This window comes from Ranitomeya variabilis, chromosome 2 (assembly GCF_051348905.1).
Source record: "Ranitomeya variabilis isolate aRanVar5 chromosome 2, aRanVar5.hap1, whole genome shotgun sequence".
Taxonomy (NCBI): domain Eukaryota; kingdom Metazoa; phylum Chordata; class Amphibia; order Anura; family Dendrobatidae; genus Ranitomeya; species Ranitomeya variabilis.
Genome location: NC_135233.1, coordinates 51,464,391 through 51,484,659, shown reverse-complemented (window position 1 = coordinate 51,484,659; position 20,269 = coordinate 51,464,391).

Genomic DNA, 20,269 nt, shown 5'->3' with positions numbered 1-20,269 from the left:
GTGTCACACTTGGGTATTTTCCATCATATAGACCCCTCAAAATGACTTCAAATGAGATGTGGTCCCTAAAAAAAATGGTGTTGTAAAAATGAGAAATTGCTGGTCAACTTTTAACCCTTATAACTCCCTAACAAAAAAAAAAATTGGTTCCAAAATTGTGCTGATGTAAAGTAGACATGAGGGAAATGTTACTTATTAAGTATTTTGTGTGACATATCTCTGTGATTTAATTGTATAAAAATTCAAAGTTGGAAAATTGCGAAATTTTCAAAATTTTCGCCAAATTTCCATTTTTTTCACAAATAAACGCAGGTAATATCAAAGAAATTTTACCACTATCATGAAGTACAATATGTTATGAGAAAACCGTGTCAGAATCACCGGGATCCGTTGAAGCGTTCCAGAGTTATAACCTCATAAAGGGACAGTGGTCAGAATTGTAAAAATTGGCCCGGTCATTAACGTGCAAACCACCCTTGGGGGTAAAGGGGTTAATAAAATACATTTCATACAAAAAGCTGATTTAATCAAAAGTTCATTTTCTGATGATCGCTTCCCTTTAAGGGACTTGAAACTGTGATTGTCCGATCACTCATTCTGTATATTGCAGGATATAAAAGAAAAGATGATCTCCCATGAAGCCCAGTCTGGGAGTATAAAGGTGGCAGTGATGGGGGTCTTCAGTAGGCCTTGGCAACCAATTGGCGCTTGTTCCGCGGGGGGCGATGGGATCCGGAATGGTCACATGATGCGATCACCCCACATAAATACCGCTGTTAGAGACTTGGCTAAACACTAGCACTTGAATTACAGGCAGATGCCGGCTGTAAAGCACAGCTGCCACCTTCTGTGTATGGAATGGACTGCCGAGCCCACGCCATTCCCCCAGACCCAACACATGTATGTCACATGTGTGAAGGAGTTAAAGGTTTTGTACAAATTTTTAAAAAACGAAAAATATATAATTAGGAAACAATACTTACTAGGTACAATCCCTTTTGCTCCAGCGCAGATCACTGTGGTGCTCCCCTCCGGGACCAGAAGTGATGATGTCCATTCCAGTCACCTGACTGCTGCAGCCGATCACGGCGCTGTACAATCAGGCTTGCGTCATTAGGACATTTTTACATGAGCGGGACAATTCCTTTAACTTTCAGATGAAATGCTCTTTAGTGACAATCATCTTTGACGTAAAACACACATTCTGCCAGGATTTAATAATGACTGCGTGAGTCACCCTGGTTGTTAGGATCAGGAGCGGCGTGGCTCACTGTGTTGTACATTTATAATCCCGAGCTTGGGCATTTCATATTTGCTTCTGCGTAGACTTGGATGACTAAATCCTGTTTCACATGCTCCTTATTTATTGCACAGAACGGATTTCAGATTTCCACCCAAAACGATATGTTCTGTTGAATGATCAACCGCATGAACCTCTAATTGGGTTGGTTTTCACAGAGATGGTATGTGGCCTGAATTGAAATCAATCCTATTTGACTTAATCAGAACAAGAACGAGGCCTTCAGGCTGGAAACCTTGAGGGTGCTACAAATAAAAAACACATATGCTAAGGAGGAAGGCTAGAAAATCCAGAGGAAACATTCATACTGAGCTCCCTCCCAGCCTTACTGTATGTAAGTGATACTTGGCAGAACAGAAGCTCAAAGGCCAAACATTGCTCTATCTGCTCATCTAGAAGTCTACTTATACTCATGAATACAGATAAGCCTACATATACTTAAACTTCCTATGTATATATATATATATATATATATATATATATATATATATATATATATATATAAAAATAAATAAAAATATATATACATAAATATATTAATAAATAAATATATTTTAATATATTATATATATACATATAAACCAATTTTCAAAGTTTCGGAACTTTCCATGCAGTATATGTGTATATGTGTATATATATATATATATATATATATATATATATATATATATATATATATATATATATATATATATATATACAGCATGGAAGGTTATGAAACTTTGAAAATTAGTTTATTAGGGAATTTGTCTTCATTCCTGTAAAAAAAAAAAAAAAAAAAGCATGTGATTGGCTTCCAAACCCGGGCTTTTCCGCAATCTATTTCTCTGCCATCAGCTGCACTGATGTCAGAACACACTCATTTGGAGTACAGCTGATGGCAGTGATGGCTCAGCACCTGTCTCCTCCTCTAAATGTTCTGCTCATCAGAACGGTCTCCTGCAGAGTTATGTCTCATTCAGACGTACAATTTTTTATCACGTATGAGAAAAACGGATTCGTTCTTTTGATCAGAGGTTGATCAGAGAGAGGTCTGTGCATTATCCGTTTTACTTGAATATAAGGAGAAAAAAAGGTTTCTCCGCCTTTTACTATGTGACAGTCTGTGAAAATCAGAACCAGTTCGGATGCCATCTGAGTGCGGTCTGATTTTTTTCACGGACAGACAGACTTGCATTACTGATTTTGGTCAGATAATCTAAGATTTTCCGTGGACTGCTCTGTCCACAAAAAACATTACTCTTTAAAGGGGATTGATCAAGTATGTCATTTTGGTGTTAATGATCATAAATCTGTAGACACAGTTGACCACTGCCTCCTACTACGATCTTTTCTTCCTTTGGTTTCAAAGACGTCGCCCTATCTTGGATCTCCTCATACCTCACCAACCGCACATTTAGAGTTTCCTACTCCCATACTACCTCTTCATCTCGCCCTCTCTCTGTTGGTGTCCCTCACGGCTCTGTCCTAGGACTCCTCTTCTCAATCTATACCCTTGGCCTGGGACAACTCATAAAGTCCTATGGCTTCCAGTACCATCTATATGCTGATGACACTCAGATATACCTCTCCAGCCCAGATGTCACCTCTCTGCTGTCCAGAATCCCAGAGTGTCTATCAGCCATATCCTCCTTCTACTCCTCAAGCTCAATGTGGACAAATGTGAACTAATTATCTTCCCTCCATCTCGAATATCTTCCCTACCTGATCTATCTATTGGAATAAATGAAATCACACTTTCCTTTGTCCCGGAAATCTGCTGCCTCGGAGTAACCCTCGACTCTGCCCTGTCCTGTGTTATGGTTCTCAATGGCAAGAGAACATAGCCCAGCAAACATAAGTACTAGCTCTTGGAAGGATGGAAACTAAACTGACCATGAACTAAACCTGCCGCACAACTAACAGTAGCCGGGTAGCGTTGCCTACATTTTTTATCCCTAGACGCCCAGCGCCGGCCGGAGGACTAACTAATCCTGGCAGAGGAAAATATAGTCCTGGCTCACCTCTAGAGAAATTTCCCCGATAGGCAGACAGAGGCCCCCACATATATTGGCGGTGATTTTAGATGAAATGACAAACGTAGTATGAAAATAGGTTTAGCAAAATTGAGGTCCGCTTACTAGATAGCAGGAAGACAGAAAGGGCACTTTCATGGTCAGCTGAAAACCCTATCAAAATACCATCCTGAAATTACTTTAAGACTCTAGTATTAACTCATAACATCAGAGTGGCAATTTCAGATCACAAGAGCTTTCCAGACACAGAAACGAAACTACAGCTGTGAACTGGAACAAAATGCAAAAACAAACGAGGACTAAAGTCCAACTTAGCTGGGAGTTGTCTAGCAGCAGGAACATGCACAGAAAGGCTTCTGATTACAATGTTGACCGGCATGGAAGTGACAGAGGAGCAAGGTTAAATAGCGACTCCCACATCCTGATGGAAACAGGTGAACTGAGGGGATGATGCACACCAGTTCAATTCCACCAGTGGCCACCGGGGGAGCCCAAAATCCAATTTCACAACAGTACCCCCCCCTCAAGGAGGGGGCACCGAACCCTCACCAGAACCACCAGGGCGATCAGGATGAGCCCTATGAAAGGCACGGACCAGATCGGAGGCATGAACATCAGAGGCAGTCACCCAAGAATTATCCTCCTGACCGTATCCCTCCCATTTGACCAGATACTGGAGTTTCCGTCTGGAAACACGGGAGTCCAAGATTTTTTCCACAACGTACTCCAACTCGCCCTCAACCAACACCGGAGCAGGAGGCTCAACGGAAGGCACAACCGGTACCTCATACCTGCGCAACAATGACCGATGAAAAACATTATGAATAGAAAAAGATGCAGGGAGGTCCAAACGGAAGGACACAGGGTTAAGAATCTCCAATATCTTGTACGGGCCGATGAACCGAGGCTTAAACTTAGGAGAAGAAACCCTCATAGGGACAAAACGAGAAGACAACCACACCAAGTCCCCAACACAAAGCCGAGGACCAACCCGACGCCGGCGGTTGGCAAAAAGCTGAGTCTTCTCCTGGGACAACTTCAAATTGTCCACTACCTGCCCCCAAATCTGATGCAACCTCTCCACCACAGCATCCACTCCAGGACAATCCGAAGATTCCACCTGACCAGAAGAAAATCGAGGATGAAACCCCGAATTACAGAAAAAAGGAGACACCAAGGTGGCAGAGCTGGCCCGATTATTGAGGGCAAATTCCGCTAAAGGCAAAAAAGCAACCCAATCATCCTGATCTGCAGACACAAAACACCTCAAATATGTCTCCAAGGTCTGATTCGTCCGCTCGGTCTGGCCATTAGTCTGAGGATGGAAAGCAGACGAGAAAGACAAATCTATGCCCATCCTAGCACAGAATGCTCGCCAAAATCTAGACACGAATTGGGTTCCTCTGTCAGAAACGATATTCTCCGGAATACCATGCAAACGGACCACATTTTGAAAAAACAGAGGAACCAACTCGGAAGAAGAAGGCAACTTAGGCAGGGGAACTGTTATGACCCCAATGGCGAGGGTCTCAGAGGAACGTGGAAGTCTGCAGAATACAAAAATCCAGCTCATAGGGCAGTGGTAACTGGGTTGACCATATATCTACTCCTAACGCCAACACTAGCAGTAGCCGGGGATCATTCCTACGTTGATTCTAGATGACACGCGCCAGCCGGAGAATCTAGCTACCCCTAGTAGAGGAAAACAAAGACCTTTCTTGCCTCCAGAGAAGGGGACCCCAAAGCTGGATAGAAGCCCCCCACAAATAATAACGGTGAGGTAAGAGGAAATGACAAACACAGAAATGAACCAGGTTTAGCACAGAGAGGCCCGCTTACTGATAGCAGAATAAAGAAAGGTAACTTATATGGTCAACAAAAACCCTATCAAAATCCACACTGGAAATTCAAGAACCCCCGAACCGTCTAACGGTCCGGGGGGAGAACACCAGCCCCCTAGAGCTTCCAGCAAAGGTCAGGATATAGATTTGGAACAAGCTGGACAAAAATACAAAACCAAAACAAATAGCAAAAAGCAAAAGGCAGACTTAGCTGATATAACTGGAACCAGGATCAGTAGACAAGAGCACAGCAGACTAGCTCTGATAACTACGTTGCCAGGCATAGAACTGAAGGTCCAGGGAGCTTATATAGCAACACCCCTAACTAACGACCCAGGTGCGGATAAAAGGAATGACAGAAAAACCAGAGTCAAAAAACTAGTAACCACTAGAGGGAGCAAAAAGCAAATTCACAACAGTACCCCCCCCTTAGTGAGGGGTCACCGAACCCTCACCACGACCACCAGGGCGATCAGGATGAGCGGCATGAAAGGCACGAACTAAATCGGCCGCATGAACATCAGAGGCGACCACCCAGGAATTATCCTCCTGACCATAGCCCTTCCACTTGACCAGGTACTGAAGCCTCCGCCTGGAGAGGCGAGAATCCAAGATCTTCTCCACCACGTACTCCAACTCGCCCTCAACCAACACCGGAGCAGGAGGCTCAGCAGAAGGAACTACAGGCACAATGTACCGCCGCAACAAGGACCTATGAAATACATTGTGAATAGCAAACGACACAGGAAGATCCAGACGAAAAGATACAGGATTAAGGATTTCCAATATCTTGTAAGGCCCAATAAAACGAGGTTTAAATTTGGGAGAGGAGACCTTCATAGGAACAAAGCGGGAAGAAAGCCATACCAAATCCCCAACGCGTAGTCGGGGACCCACACCGCGGCGGCGGTTGGCAAAGCGCTGAGCCCTCTCCTGTGACAACTTCAAGTTGTCCACCACATGATTCCAGATCCGCTGCAACCTATCCACCACAGAATCCACCCCAGGACAGTCAGAAGGCTCCACATGACCCGAAGAAAAGCGAGGATGGAAACCAGAGTTGCAGAAAAAAGGCGAAACCAAGGTGGCGGAACTAGCCCGATTATTAAGGGCAAACTCAGCCAACGGCAAGAATGTCACCCAATCGTCCTGATCAGCAGAGACAAAACACCTCAAATAAGCCTCCAAAGTCTGATTGGTTCGCTCCGTCTGTCCATTAGTCTGAGGATGGAAAGCAGACGAAAACGACAAATCAATGCCCATCCTACTACAAAAGGATCGCCAGAACCTGGAAACGAACTGGGATCCTCTGTCTGACACAATATTCTCAGGGATGCCGTGCAAACGAACCACGTTCTGGAAAAACACAGGAACCAGATCGGAAGAGGAAGGCAGCTTAGGCAAAGGAACCAAATGGACCATCTTGGAGAAGCGATCACATATCACCCAGATAACGGACATGCCCTGAGATAGCGGAAGATCAGAAATGAAATCCATGGAGATATGTGTCCAAGGTCTCTTCGGGACAGGCAAGGGCAAGAGCAAACCGCTGGCACGAGAACAGCAAGGCTTGGCTCGAGCACAAGTCCCACAGGACTGCACAAATGACCGCACATCCCTTGACAAGGAAGGCCACCAAAAGGACCTGGCCACCAGATCTCTGGTGCCAAAAATTCCCGGGTGACCTGCCAACACCGAGGAATGAACCTCGGAAATGACTCTGCTAGTCCACTTATCCGGGACAAACAGTCTGTCAGGTGGACAAGACTCAGGCCTATCAGCCTGAAATCTCTGCAACACACGTCGCAGATCCGGAGAAATAGCTGACAAGATAACTCCATCTTTAAGAATACCAACAGGATCAGCGACTTCAGGAGCATCAGGCACAAAGCTCCTAGAAAGAGCATCGGCCTTCACATTCTTTGAACCTGGTAAATACGAGACAACAAAATCAAAGCGGGAGAAAAACAATGACCAGCGGGCCTGTCTCGGATTAAGGCGTTTAGCAGACTCGAGATACATCAGATTTTTGTGATCAGTCAAGACCACCACACGATGCTTAGCACCCTCGAGCCAATGACGCCACTCCTCAAATGCCCATTTCATGGCCAACAACTCCCGATTGCCCACATCATAATTTCGCTCGGCAGGCGAAAACTTCCTAGAGAAAAAGGCACAAGGTTTCATAACAGAGCAACCAGGGCCTCTCTGCGACAAAACGGCCCCTGCTCCAATCTCTGAAGCATCCACCTCAACCTGAAAGGGAAGTGAGACATCGGGCTGGCACAAAACAGGCGCCGAAGTAAACCGGCGTTTCAACTCCTGGAAAGCCTCCACGGCAGCAGGAGCCCAGTTAGCTACATCGGAGCCCTTCTTGGTCATATCCGTCAAAGGTTTCACAATGCTAGAAAAATTAGCGATAAAACGACGGTAGAAGTTAGCGAAACCCAAGAACTTCTGAAGACTCTTAACTGACGAGGGCTGAGTCCAATCAAGAATAGCTCGGACCTTGACTGGGTCCATCTCCACAGCAGAAGGGGAAAAAATGAACCCCAAAAAGGGAACCTTCTGTACACCAAAGAGACATTTTGAGCCCTTGACAAATAACGAATTTTCACGCAAAATTTTAAAGACCAACCTGACCTGCTCCACATGCGAATCCCAATTCTCAGAAAAAACCAAAATATCATCCAGATAAACAATCAAAAATTTATCCAGATACTTCCGGAAAATGTCATGCATAAAGGACTGAAAAACTGAAGGCGCATTGGAGAGCCCAAAAGGCATCACCAAGTACTCAAAATGACCTTCGGGCGTATTGAATGCGGTTTTCCATTCATCACCTTGCTTAATGCGCACAAGGTTGTACGCACCACGAAGGTCTATCTTGGTGAACCACTTGGCACCTTTAATCCGGGCAAACAAGTCAGACAACAGCGGTAAAGGATACTGAAATTTGACAGTGATCTTATTTAAAAGCCGATAATCAATACAAGGCCTCAAAGATCCGTCCTTTTTTGCCACAAAAAAGAATCCCGCACCAAGAGGGGAAGAAGACGGACGAATATGTCCTTTCTCCAGAGACTCCTTGATATATGAACGCATAGCGGTATGTTCAGGTACCGACAGATTAAACAGTCTTCCCTTAGGAAATTTACTGCCTGGGATCAAATCTATAGCACAGTCACAGTCCCTATGAGGAGGCAGTGCACTGGACTCAGACTCACTGAAGACATCCTGATAATCAGACAAATACTCAGGAACTTCCGAAGGCGTAGAAGAAGCAATAGACACAGGCAGGGAATCCCCATGAATACCACGACAGCCCCAACTTGAGACTGACATAGCCTTCCAGTCCAGGACTGGATTATGGGTCTGTAACCATGGCAGCCCTAAAACAACCAAATCATGCATTTTATGTAAAACCAGGAAACGTATCACCTCGCGGTGTTCAGGAGTCATGCACATGATAACCTGTGTCCAATACTGCGGTTTATTTGCTGCCAATGGTGTAGCATCAATACCCCTAAGAGGAATAGGATTTTCTAATGGTTCAAGAGTAAAACCACAGCGCTTAGCAAATGACAGATCCATAAGACTCAGGGCAGCACCTGAATCTACAAACGCCATGACAGGATAAGACGACAGTGAGCAAATCAAAGTTACAGACAGAATAAATTTAGGTTGCAAATTACCAACGGTGACAGGACTAACAACCTTAGCTATACGTTTAGAGCATGCTGAGATAACATGTGTAGAATCACCACAGTAGTAGCACAAGCCATTCCGGCGTCTATGAATTTTCCGCTCATTTCTAGTCAGGATTCTATCACATTGCATTAAATCAGGTGTCTGTTCAGACAACACCATGAGGGAATTTGCGGTTTTTCTATCACATTGCACCGAATTAGGTGTCTGTTCAGACAACACCATGAGGGAATTTGCGGTTTTTCTATCACATTGCACCGAATTAGGTGTCTGTTCAGACAACACCATGAGGGAATTTGCGGTTTTGCGTTCCCGCAACCGCCGGTCAATTTGAATAGCCAGTGCCATAGTATCATTCAGACCTGTGGGAATGGGAAAACCCACCATAACATTCTTAATGGCTTCAGAAAGGCCATTTCTAAAATTAGCGGCCAGTGCACACTCGTTCCAATGTGTCAGCACGGACCATTTCCGAAATTTTTGGCAATACACTTCAGCCTCGTCCTGCCCCTGAGACATAGCCAGCAAGGCCTTTTCTGCCTGAATCTCAAGATTGGGTTCCTCATAAAGTAAACCGAGCGCCAGAAAAAACGCATCAATATCAGCCAATGCCGGATCTCCTGGCGCCAGCGAAAAAGCCCAATCCTGAGGGTCGCCCCGTAAGAACGAAATAACAATTTTTACTTGCTGAGCAGAGTCTCCAGATGAACAGGGTCTCAGGGACAAAAACAATTTACAATTATTCATGAAATTCCTAAACTTAAACCTGTCTCCGGAAAACAGTTCAGGAATCGGTATTTTAGGTTCTGACCTAGGATTTCTGATAACATAGTCTTGTATGCCCTGCACACGAGTAGCCAGCTGGTCCACACTTGTAATCAAGGTCTGGACATTCATGTCTGCAGCAAGCATAGCCACTCTGAGGTAAAGGGGAAGAAGAAAAAAAAAAAAACTCAGAATCTTCTTTCTTATAATCCCTCTTCTGCAATGCATTAAACATTTAATACTGGCCTGGCAAACTGTTATGACCCCAATGGCGAGGGTCTCAGAGGAACGTGGAAGTCTGCAGAATACAAAAATCCAGCTCATAGGGCAGTGGTAGCTGGGTTGACCATATATCTACTCCTAACGCCAACACTAGCAGTAGCCGGGGATCATTCCTACGTTGATTCTAGATGACACGCGCCAGCCGGAGAATCTAGCTACCCCTAGTAGAGGAAAACAAAGACCTTTCTTGCCTCCAGAGAAGGGGACCCCAAAGCTGGATAGAAGCCCCCCACAAATAATAACGGTGAGGTAAGAGGAAATGACAAACACAGAAATGAACCAGGTTTAGCACAGAGAGGCCCGCTTACTGATAGCAGAATAAAGAAAGGTAACTTATATGGTCAACAAAAACCCTATCAAAATCCACACTGGAAATTCAAGAACCCCCGAACCGTCTAACGGTCCGGGGGGAGAACACCAGCCCCCTAGAGCTTCCAGCAAAGGTCAGGATATAGATTTGGAACAAGCTGGACAAAAATACAAAACCAAAACAAATAGCAAAAAGCAAAAGGCAGACTTAGCTGATATAACTGGAACCAGGATCAGTAGACAAGAGCACAGCAGACTAGCTCTGATAACTACGTTGCCAGGCATAGAACTGAAGGTCCAGGGAGCTTATATAGCAACACCCCTAACTAACGACCCAGGTGCGGATAAAAGGAATGACAGAAAAACCAGAGTCAAAAAACTAGTAACCACTAGAGGGAGCAAAAAGCAAATTCACAACAGGGAACCAAATGGACCATCTTAGAGAAACGGTCACACACCACCCAGATGACAGACATCTTCTGAGAAACAGGAAGATCCGAAATAAAATCCATCGAGATGTGCGTCCAGGGCCTCTTCGGGATAGGCAAGGGCAACAACAATCCACTAGCCCGAGAACAACAAGGCTTGGCCCGAGCACAAACGTCACAAGACTGCACAAAGCCTCGCACATCTCGAGACAGGGAAGGCCACCAGAAGGACCTTGCCACCAAATCCCTGGTACCAAAGATTCCAGGATGACCTGTCAACGCAGAAGAATGAACCTCAGAAATGACTTTACTGGTCCAATCATCAGGAACAAACAGTCTACCAGGTGGGCAACGATCAGGTCTATCCGCCTGAAACTCCTGCAAGGCCCGCCGCAGGTCTGGAGAAACGGCAGACAATATCACTCCATCCTTAAGGATACCTGTAGGTTCAGAGTTACCAGGGGAGTCAGGCTCAAAACTCCTAGAAAGGGCATCCGCCTTAACATTCTTAGAACCCGGCAGGTAGGACACCACAAAATTAAACCGAGAGAAAAACAACGACCAGCGCGCCTGTCTAGGATTCAGGCGTCTGGCGGACTCAAGATAAATTAGATTTTTGTGGTCAGTCAATACCACCACCTGATGTCTAGCCCCCTCAAGCCAATGACGCCACTCCTCAAAAGCCCACTTCATGGCCAAAAGCTCCCGATTCCCAACATCATAATTCCGCTCGGCAGGCGAAAATTTACGTGAGAAAAAGGCACAAGGTCTCATCACGGAACAATCGGAACTTCTCTGCGACAAAACTGCCCCAGCTCCGATTTCAGAAGCGTCGACCTCAACCTGAAAAGGAAGAGCAACATCAGGCTGACGCAACACAGGGGCGGAAGAAAAGCGGCGCTTAAGTTCCCGAAAGGCCTCCACAGCAGCAGGGGACCAATCAGCAACATCAGCACCCTTCTTAGTCAAATCAGTCAATGGTTTAACAACATCAGAGAAACCAGCAATAAATCGACGATAAAAGTTAGCAAAGCCCAAAAATTTCTGAAGACTCTTAAGAGAAGAGGGTTGCGTCCAATCACAAATAGCCTGAACCTTGACAGGATCCATCTCGATGGAAGAGGGGGAAAAAATATATCCCAAAAAGGAAATCTTTTGAACCCCAAAAACGCACTTAGAACCCTTCACACACAAGGAATTAGACCGCAAAACCTGAAAAACCCTCCTGACCTGCTGGACATGAGAGTCCCAGTCATCCGAAAAAATCAAAATATCATCCAGATACACAATCATAAATTTATCCAAATAATCACGGAAAATGTCATGCATAAAGGACTGAAAGACTGAAGGGGCATTTGAAAGACCAAAAGGCATCACCAAATACTCAAAGTGGCCCTCGGGCGTATTAAATGCGGTCTTCCACTCATCCCCCTGCTTAATTCGCACCAAATTATACGCCCCACGGAGATCTATCTTAGAGAACCACTTGGCCCCCTTTATGCGAGCAAACAAATCAGTCAGCAGTGGCAACGGATATTGATATTTAACCGTGATTTTATTCAAAAGCCGATAATCAATACACGGTCTCAAAGAGCCATCTTTCTTAGCCACAAAGAAAAAACCGGCTCCTAAGGGAGATGACGAAGGACGAATATGTCCCTTTTCCAAGGACTCCTTTATATATTCTCGCATAGCAGCATGTTCAGGCACAGACAGATTAAATAAACGACCCTTAGGGTATTTACTACCCGGAATCAAATCTATGGCACAATTGCACTCCCGGTGCGGAGGTAATGAACCAAGCTTAGGTTCTTCAAAAACGTCACGATATTCAGTCAAGAATTCAGGAATCTCAGAGGGAATAGATGATGAAATGGAAACCACAGGTACGTCCCCATGCGTCCCCTTACATCCCCAGCTTAACACAGACATAGCTTTCCAGTCAAGGACTGGGTTATGAGATTGCAGCCATGGCAATCCAAGCACCAACACATCATGTAGGTTATACAGCACAAGAAAGCGAATAATCTCCTGATGATCCGGATTAATCCGCATAGTAACTTGTGTCCAGTATTGTGGTTTATTACTAGCCAATGGGGTGGAGTCAATCCCCTTCAGGGGTATAGGAGTTTCAAGAGGCTCCAAATCATACCCACAGCGTTTGGCAAAGGACCAATCCATAAGACTCAAAGCGGCGCCAGAGTCGACATAGGCATCCGCGGTAATAGATGATAAAGAACAAATCAGGGTCACAGATAGAATAAACTTAGACTGTAAAGTGCCAATTGAAACAGACTTATCAAGCTTCTTAGTACGCTTAGAGCATGCTGATATAACATGAGTTGAATCACCGCAATAGAAGCACAACCCATTTTTTCGTCTTAAATTCTGCCGTTCACTTCTGGACAGAATTCTATCACATTGCATATTCTCTGGCGTCTTCTCAGTAGACACCGCCAAATGGTGCACAGGTTTGCGCTCCCGCAGACGCCTATCGATCTGGATAGCCATTGTCATGGACTCATTCAGACCCGCAGGCACAGGGAACCCCACCATAACATCCTTAATGGCATCAGAGAGACCCTCTCTGAAATTCGCCGCCAGGGCGCACTCATTCCACTGAGTAAGCACAGCCCATTTACGGAATTTCTGGCAGTATATTTCAGCTTCATCTTGCCCCTGAGATAGGGACATCAAGGCTTTTTCCGCCTGAAGCTCTAACTGAGGTTCCTCATAAAGCAACCCCAAGGCCAGAAAAAACGCATCCACATTGAGCAACGCAGGATCCCCTGGAGCCAATGCAAAAGCCCAATCCTGAGGGTCGCCCCGGAGCAAGGAAATCACAATCCTGACCTGCTGAGCAGGATCTCCAGCAGAGCGAGATTTCAGGGACAAAAACAACTTGCAATTATTTTTGAAATTTTGAAAGCAAGATCTATTCCCCGAGAAAAATTCAGGCAAAGGAATTCTAGGTTCAGATATAGGAACATGAACAACAAAATCTTGTAAATTTTGAACTTTCGTGGTGAGATTATTCAAACCTGCAGCTAAACTCTGAATATCCATTTTAAACAGGTGAACACAGAGCCATTCCAGGATTAGAAGGAGAGAGAGAGAGAGAAAGGCTGCAATATAGGCAGACTTGCAAGAGATTCAATTACAAGCACACTCAGAACTGAAGGGAAGGAAAAAAAAAAAAAATCTTCAGCAGACTTCTCTTTTCTCTCCTTTCTCTGTCAATTAATTTAACCCTTTTTGGCCGGTCAAACTGTTATGGTTCTCAATGGCAAGAGAACATAGCCCAGCAAACATAAGTACTAGCTCTTGGAAGGATGGAAACTAAACTGACCATGAACTAAACCTGCCGCACAACTAACAGTAGCCGGGTAGCGTTGCCTACGTTTTTTATCCCTAGACGCCCAGCGCCGGCCGGAGGACTAACTAATCCTGGCAGAGGAAAATATAGTCCTGGCTCACCTCTAGAGAAATTTCCCCGATAGGCAGACAGAGGCCCCCACATATATTGGCGGTGATTTTAGATGAAATGACAAACGTAGTATGAAAATAGGTTTAGCAAAATTGAGGTCCGCTTACTAGATAGCAGGAAGACAGAAAGGGCACTTTCATGGTCAGCTGAAAACCCTATCAAAATACCATCCTGAAATTACTTTAAGACTCTAGTATTAACTCATAACATCAGAGTGGCAATTTCAGATCACAAGAGCTTTCCAGACACAGAAACGAAACTACAGCTGTGAACTGGAACAAAATGCAAAAACAAACGAGGACTAAAGTCCAACTTAGCTGGGAGTTGTCTAGCAGCAGGAACATGCACAGAAAGGCTTCTGATTACAATGTTGACCGGCATGGAAGTGACAGAGGAGCAAGGTTAAATAGCGACTCCCACATCCTGATGGAAACAGGTGAACTGAGGGGATGATGCACACCAGTTCAATTCCACCAGTGGCCACCGGGGGAGCCCAAAATCCAATTTCACAACAGTCCTGCTTGTACATGCCCTAATCATCTCCCGCCTTGACTATTGCAACATCCTCCTTTGTGGCCTACCTTCTAACACTCTCACACCTCTCCAGTCCATCCTTAACTCTGCTGCCCAACTAATTAATCTCTTTCCTCATTACACTCCTGCTTCCCCTCTTTGCAAATCTCTTCACTTGCTCCCAATTTCCCAGTGTATCTAGTTTAAACTACTAACACTGACCTACAAAGCCATCCATAACCTTTCTCCTCCGTGCATTTCCGAACTAATCTCTCAATATCTTCCCTCACGTAATCTCCGGTCCTCCCAAGACCTCCTTCTCTCCTCCACGCTTATTCGCTCCTCCTCACCCAATCGCCTCCGAGACTTCTCTCAAATATCCCCCATTCTCTGGAATTCTGTGCCCCAACACATCCAGTTATCCACCATATTTGGATCCTTCAAACAGAACCTGAAAGCCCACCTCTTCAAACAAGCTTACAACCTGTAATGACCACACGGTCACCTCAACACCATGGAAGCTACTGCAACCCCCGACCTACTGTCTCCTTCCCCATAATCCTGTAGAATGTAAGCCCGCAAGGGCAGGGTCCTCTCCCCTCTGTACCAGTCTGTCATTGTTAGTTTTGTTTACTGTAAGTGATATTTGTACTTTGATGTAACCCCTTCTCATGTACAGCACCATGGAATTAATGGTGCTATATAAATTAATATTAATAATAATAATAATAATAATAATAATAATAAAGAAAATAAATATTAGGAGGCATTTACACTTCTTTATTGGTGTATGACATTTGCACAAAAATATGCGGCTTTCGCAGTGACAAAGGTAATTGGCAGAGTCCTGTGAGAGGAAGTTGGAACTTGTCCTTATGGCACATATCCAGATTTTATTTTCCTGTATCATAGAGATGTGCCAAATTTTGGAGGTGTCTAGAGCATTAGTGAGGTCAGACACTGATGTTAGGGAGAGACGGGGCTCACAATCTCTGCTCTAGTTCATCCCAAAGGTGTTGGATGTGATGGAGGTCCATGTGGCTGTCCATGTTCTTTCGCACCAAACTCTCCCAATATGTTTGGGCACAATCATGGGGGGGCAGAAAAGGCCCGTCCCCAAACTGTTCCCACAAAGCTGGAAGCTGCAATTGTTCAAAATGTCTTGTATGCTAAAGTATTAAGATTTCCCTTCATTGGAAATAATTGGCTTAGGCCGACCCCTGAAGAACACCTCCCTAGCATTATCCATATAGTGTATGTATATAGTCCATCTTCCTGTTTACTGACCTATGTAAAATGGAACCCATTGTCATGTCGGACGCTGTTCACACTAGGGCGTCCGACAGACAGCAGTAATTCCACTTACGTCCACTATACGCTCAGTGGCGTCGGCTAGATTTTATCCAGCTTGCTCAGGGTTAATCTAGCTGGTAATCAGGTTGGAGGCTGGGTCACGCCCACGGCCTTTAAATACTCGCGCTGGACTTTGGGCGTTGCCGATTATAGCTTGTGATTTGTGCCTAGCGATTCCGGTCTGAAGTGGTGGTCTTGTTGTAGGAATATCGTATCTGGTGGTGTCATATTCCTCCTTCCTATATTTGTTTTTGTTTTGCCCTGTGCGCATTATAGTGTATTCCTGTATGTCTGCGGCGTGGTGCGTTTTTCAGTTTTCCCAGTCTGTGCTTTCTGTGGGGATTGGTGTGTGGTCTCTTCACTGGGTGGAGGGTGGTGGTTTCAGCTTAGGGCTGAAACAGGAGTCAGGGTCAGGCCTGGCGGCCCAGACATGCACACCTTTAGTGTAACTTCTGGGAAAGGGACAGACAGGGTTTCCCTAGCCTGAGGGATATCGCAGGGGCCCGGGTAACCAGCCTTAGTCTACCCAGTACTCCCGTGACACCCATATACTCAGTGTCAGACTGGGGTGACAAGGGCCCACCAGTAACATTGACTTTGGGGGGCTCACTTTTCACCTGCATGCAAATATTATACTGCCTTCCTTCACAAATTTACCTATTTCTCTATATAATAATAAACTGGGTAGAGTGGTTAATGAATGAGATGCTGCTTTTTTCAGTACAGAGTGAATCAAGTGAATTATGCCAAGTACTGCCCATACAGTGGGGTTGGGGGCCCAAATCTATACAGGGGCCCATCGGGGGATTCCCCTGTTACCCTGTGGGCCAGTCCGAGTCCTAAATACTAAACACAAGAGTACGTGCGATCAGGTATTGCTAGGACTAGGGAGTCTAAAACTGATTTTGCCACCCTGATATTACTTATCATGGTCCTCTTGCTAACTAGTACCACAATACCCTTAGTTAGGATTAATACATTTCAATTTAGTAGTACATATCACTTTCAACTTACTACTGGTCCATGTGTCTCCATGCAATGCCCTAATTCCTGAATGGTCAGTTAGTAAGCCAATCAGACGCACAGCCTATCCAAACAAGTACACCCTTGTGCACTCAAAGAACTAAATAGAGATGTCTATAAAGATATTTTTAAGGATGCTTTATAGATAATAAACATTTTTTTTCTCTACAAAGTTAAAATAAGCCGAAGAATCGGGACAGACATAAATAACAGAAATTATACACATGAAAAGTCAGGCAACTAATAAACTAAAATTTTGCTACGCCATTTTCGGCCCAGATCGAACAAAGTGTGTGAAGCTGTGGTAGGATGAGGGAAGACAATTGGCATCGACATTCGCTAGACATGGAGGCGCACGCCACTCGTTGATACACCTGATTCATTAACACACGTGCTCCTCCTAATGGATCTGGAGCCTCGCACTCCATTCTGCCCCCTCGTCTAGCCCGGCGGGTAGATCACTGGTCATGATAAATCGGGGCCTAAGTTTTAAGGTGTAAAAAAAAAACTTTTAGATACAGTATGTATTTATGATGGATCTATATATTAGATCCATCAGAACCAATTTAGTTTGAACATATTTTCCTGAAATGCTTAGATATGTTTCACTCGTGGGTTAGACGGATCCAGACTTACCACTGATATTAGGCCATACATTTCGATCCATCTTGACATTGACATCTAAGGCATCATTTCACCCTACTGACATCTTTTTTTTACCCTCTGCCGTGGCACTGAAATACCAAAGGGAAAGTGATGCAAGAACTGATCCCATACTTTGCTATGGATTCGTTCACACCGTACCATCAGTGGTTGCATCAAACCCTTGAAGAAGCCGGACCGGGAAACACTACAAGTTGCATTTTTTCATCCTGCTCACTAATTTTGCATTCGAGAAAAAGCCAGATGACAACACATCAGTTAGACATAAAAAAAAAAAACTCTGATCAGAATGCAATGGATAAACGACACTCGGCCTAACTAAACTAGCGTCTCATCAGCTCCATAATAAAAGTGTTATTTACTTGGCTTATCATTTCTTTGGCTTATATTATTTATTTGGCTATTTATTTATTTTTTTTCGTAATTCTCATGGACCTAAGACAGAACGTTATTTTATTTAGTTTTCTATGTATATATTTGCCCAGGAGTGCAGGATATTCCCAGTATACAGAAAACAACTCCTAAACTGTAGATACGGGCGGTTTCTAGGTTGTTTATCTTTATACCATTATTGAATATTCTGCACTCTCGAGTTCGGGGGGTTTCCAGCTGGCTGTTACTGGGGTCATGTGTACATCTGTCAGCATGTCAGGTTAGTCCTTGGCCCTGGGTATACGGAGATTCCCTGAATGTAACGCGTATACTGTTACTGAGAAGGAAAGACACTGAGCACTCTGCAGGCGCTGGCTCTAAATCATGGAGAGAGAGTAAACGTTAGGCAGGATGGAAACGTTGGGCAGGCTATATAGGAAAAAAATCACTGAAAAAGCCCTGGGAAAAAAAATCCCTGGATGGTCGTGCCGGAATCTTTCCCCATTTTTCGTCCATCTGGTTTTTGCTCTCTCATGAGACAGAAGCATACTGTAGGGGAAGAGACCCCGATTCCTTCGATGTATCAATTACTGGGCTGATTGCTGCAGTGCTGCTAAAATCCCTGTTTTATCTTCTGCAGATCTAGCAGTTCTCTGAATACTGAGCTGTGCATAACCCCACTCACACCACTGATTGGTTTTGTGTGTACACTGTGCATAGGCAGAAAGCGGGCAATCAGTTGTGGGGGCAGGGTTACACAGAGCTCATGAATATGGAGGACTATTTGGCAAAAGGCTTAATAGTGAAAATCTTCTGCTGATAAAACTGTGATTACATCAAAACTACATCAATCATTCCAGTAAGTGACACATCGCTGGACGGACTCAGGGTCTCTGCCCCTACTTTTCACTGCTCTCAAATTATACGGCAAAAACATGGAGACAGACTCCCTTTAAACAGTAACCTTTGCAAATAATTCATATATACATTACATATGTACAAAACTTTGAGACATTTCTTAACAAAATTTTGTGACATTTTCTAGATCATAAATGTGCTATTTTGGGGGTTTTCCCAAACTGGAAGTTACTCCACTTTCTCCTGTCCTATAAACAATGAATGGAGGTTTAGCATGTGCACATCCGATCCATTAAAAATGGAGCTGCAGAACCTCGGTTTTGGAGTTCCAGAGGTCCATTCTTAGAATATCTGGGGGTCCCAGTAGTCAGACCCCCCCCCCTCTCCAAACGATCAAGTTATTTCTTATCCTATCGATAACTTGCTATTTTGGTGTCCCCTGTCTTATGGTTAGGGGATAACTTGTTATTTTGGTGTCCCCAGTCTTACGGTTAGGGGGTAACTTGTTATTTTGGTGTCCCCTGTCTTATGGTTAGGGGATGACTTGTTATTTTGGTGTCCCCAGTCTTACGGTTAGGGGGTAACTTGTTATTTTGGTGTCCCCTGTCTTATGGTTAGGGGATAACTTATTATTTTGGTGTCCCCAGTCTTACGGTTAGGGGGTAACTTGTTATTTTGGTGTCCCCTGTCTTATGGTTAGGGGATGACTTGTTATTTTGGTGTCCCCAGTCTTATGGTTAGGGGATGACTTGTTATTTTGGTGTCCCCAGTCTTATGGTTAGGGGATAACTTATTATTTTGGTGTCCCCAGTCTTATGGTTAGGGGATAACTTATTATTTTGGTGTCCCCAGTCTTATGGTTAGGGGATGACTTGTTATTTTGGTGTCCCCAGTCTTATGGTTAGGGGATAACTTGTTATTTTGGTGTCCCCAGTCTTATGGTTAGGGGATAACTTATTATTTTGGTGTCCCCAGTCTTATGGTTAGGGGATAACTTATTATTTTGGTGTCCCCAGTCTTATGGTTAGGGGATGACTTGTTATTTTCTGTCCCCAGTCTTATGGTTAGGGGATAACTTATTATTTTTGTGTCCCCTGTCTTATGGTTAGGGGATATCTTGTTATTTTGGTGTCCCCAGTCTTATGGTTAGGGGATGACTTATTATTTTTGTGTCCCCTGTCTTATGGTTAGGGGATGACTTATTATTTTGGTGTCCCCAGTCTTATGGTTAGGGGATGACTTATTATTTTTGTGTCCCCTGTCTTATGGTTAAGGGATAACTTGTTATTTTTGTGTCCCCTGTTTTATGGTTAGGGGATATCTTGTTATTTTGGTGTCCCCAGTCTTATGGT